Here is a 3,669-nt window from a genome sequence, read left to right on the forward strand (position 1 = left end):
TATATATATATATATATAATATGTATTGTTTATGTCTTTATCCCCTTTGTTCTTTATACCTTTTTTCAAAGTAAAGCGCTTTGTAAATAATCACTGATCAGCTTTTTTCATAAGATCCTATGATCAATTTGAAAATGTATGTTTGAAGATGAACTTTGAACCCTTTACTTGTCATCGCTGTAATATTTACTGTTGTCCAGAGGTTCTCTATCAATCAACATTTCTACAATGTTAGTATTATCACCCATGGGAACAGAGATTTGTTGTTCAATAAAAACATAACTTCACACCTAAATTTAGGTGTGAATCCTCTTGGGCTTAAAATAATGTAGAAGAAACAGTGCTGTATAAAGATAATACAACCAGGGCATGTTTTTGGAAAATGCAGAGGGGATGGAGACAGTTTTGACAGTCTATCTACACAAGTATGCTAATCATAGTAGGTGAATAATTAGATCGATAATTAGATTTTTTAAGGTCTTTCCCATTAAAAAGATGATGTCCAAAATGAATCTTTGCATTTATGTGTTTAAAAAGTTCATTCATACTGCAGCTTCATTGCTAAAAATGTTGTTTTCCAAAGATAAAACAAAATAAAAATGCATATATAGTGATAAGTAGCCTATATGTCCATAACATGTTGATGAAATACTATCACTAATATAGACAACAAACAAAGAATAAACCATTAAAAATTGGCTCTAAGCTTACTACTCTTTTGTCAAATGTGAAAAAGGGGGTAAGAACCCAATTTTTACAGTTAGTTTATCTTTGATTAACAATCTTGTTTTTTTTGTTTTTTTTATTTAGACATAACGCATCTTTTCTCTAGTTTCCGAACAATTGCTCCACCAAGTTTGTTTTGTTTACTTTTGTACGGATTGGTTGCTTCGCCATCTTGGTGTTGGTGTTCATTTGTTGTTTACAACTGTCATCTTATACATCATATTGTTTAAATTCACCTTACTTAACTGGGTTCCAGGATTAAACAAAAAAAGGAACTTCTTCATCACTTCATGTAGTAATAACTTCCTTTACTGAAGTCACAGAAAGGGATCAGGTGAAGAAAGAAACCCGATGGATAGATTAAATCTAGTAGAGGTTTTGTGTTTATTTTGTTTTAGGACATTGTCATAGAATGGTATGTGAGTTACTTAATTTCTCTTTGTATGAATAAGAAGAATGGAGAATCTGTATTGAGAATCTGTATGTTCAGAAATAACTAATATTTTGGGATTTTTGTAAATGTATTATTTTTATTTTTTTTTTTGCTTCACTTTCTTTTTGTAAGTAAACCACCTGCTAAATGGAATACATCTGCTTACTAAATTTCTTCAGCCCTTGGCCAGACTATCTCACAATATGATTAAAGTTCAGAGTTAGGCTAGAGAAGCAGCTATGACATCATTATCATCAAACGCAAATACTTTTAAAGTAAGGCCATAAGGTCAAGCTAAAGTTTTGGAACATTCACCCTGAAATTTACTTTGAACATTTCAAAATGTGAGATAACCACACAGAAGTCAGCAGCATCGAGATGTGGCTGTTCTGTATAAGTACAGAAATCCTTGTGGATGTTTGACTTGTTTTGGTGAATTGGTGCCCATTGTTGTTTTAGTTTATAGATTATTCAATATAGAGTTTGTCTTTTCAACTCAGTTTTGATTTTACTTCATTTCAGTTCAGCTATAATAAGTGTGTTATAAGAAGTCCAAGCTTAAAACATTTGCTTACTGACTTTATTTAATTTAATTTTCTTTTTATATGTATTATTACCTTAATATACCAAATAAACAATATTTTGGAATTCAGTTCTCTACAAGCAATAAATAAATACCTTTGCGCTGTACCACATAAAAGTAATCTATTGTATATAGGCACTAGTTTTTAGGCTATTTATGTCAAGCAAACCTCAGTTAGATTGACTTATCTGCCCCACACAACTTAATCAAATTAGGTAATATGAAATCCAAATACAAATCATATTTTTCTGTTTTTGATCAATACATTTTTATTGAAAAAGTAAACAAAAGAAAAACAAATAGGGTAAAAAAAAAAAAAATATGCATCAAATCTTCACCTCCATTCAAATTCATCAACTTTCTCAAGCATGCATTGGACAGTTGGCTTAAGTCTAGTGAAAGAAAAATAGACCTTCTGTAGAACCGGCTGCCATATCACTCCTGGAGCTGTGGTTTATATTGAATATCGCATATTGAGACACATTCATTAACTAACATGTTATAAACATTGTATGATCTAAAAATCCTTTATTAGTAGTCAATGCACATATTTTGAAAGGCATAAATATCTCAAAAATGTTCCTCTAAAAACAATATCAGATGGTTTAACTTCAGTAATAAATTTCTAGATGTTTGGACTAATGCAAAAAATCTATTTTCAGCAGGTTAGCTGAGTGAGCAGTGAGACAAGAAAGTTGTCTCAATCGTGTGTGGTTCAGTGATAGTGCTGATGTTAACCTCTGGCATTTCCTAACTCCCCAAAGTGGGTGAACATCAGGTGAAAGAACTTAGTGGATTTTTTTGGTTTGTTTTCAAACTCCTCTTTTATCATACCAAAATGGAAAACAAAATATGCATTTATGTCAACACTTTATTGATTAAATAGATTTTTTTAAACATTGTTTTCTAGTATATTTCTTTTTTGCTTTTGCAACGGAACTTATGACATTTATTCTAATGTTTTTTAAATGTATCCTTTTCTGCTCTACCTTGCATGTGGCCATTGCTCCTGTGTTACATTGTCTTGTGGTCCACTCTCTCATGCATTATTTTTAAGTCAACAAGGTAGAAAACCCAGCTGACCTCAATAGCCGAAGACAGCTGCACAGCCCAACTTGCTCTGTGACATGAAGCCCCGAGCAGCTCCCAGGCTTTTCAATAGATTCCGTGTTTCTTCTTTTGTAGTTGTTGAAACAACTCTCACACATTCACACAGAATGCTTATCCAGCACAACATTAACCTATATACTGTCTTGTAGTCTTGAAGTCCAAATGGAATATTGATCTCCACCAATCTTTCCTGAGTACGTTTTTTTTTTATTTGTTTTCTCAAACACAATGATTTTACTTTACTTGTGTCCCTTAAGCCCTAATGGTGTTTGCATAAGCTGAATGGAAACCTTCACCAATTTTTAGGCACTTGGTAGAAAAGCTGAGACAACTACTGAAAATGTCCCCGTGTGTAGGCACTAGATCAAGCATAGCATTCCCAAACATAAAATAGATTATTTTGAAAAGCCGTTAATTACACAATTGCAAACTTCAAAAATATTAACAACCTTGAACATGTTCAAAAAAATGTAAGATTTAAAAAAAATAAATAAATCAGTAGGCCTATTGCAAATTTCAAGTGTTATTAAGATTAAAAGCAAATTTTTAGAAAATGTAAATGTTTTGTTTCATTATGTTTCGTCATCTGTCCAATCAATTTTCTCATTGCTGAGCTTTACCTGAGTTTGGATTAGAGGGGTAATCTCATTTTGTGTTTGCATTAGAACTTGAAAAGAAGAGTAAAACCTTCCATCTATAGTCATGTTCCCTGTCATTTGGTCAGTAAGGAGTGTAACCTAGACACCCATCTCCCAAACTGTGCTTCCCACCTATTTTCAGGGATCCTAAGACTTGCCAAAGACAGAAGGGAAATATT

The sequence above is a fragment of the Cyprinodon variegatus genome, unplaced genomic scaffold, assembly GCF_000732505.1.
Source record: "Cyprinodon variegatus isolate N-32 unplaced genomic scaffold, C_variegatus-1.0 Scaffold1087, whole genome shotgun sequence".
Classification (NCBI taxonomy): Eukaryota; Metazoa; Chordata; class Actinopteri; order Cyprinodontiformes; family Cyprinodontidae; genus Cyprinodon; species Cyprinodon variegatus.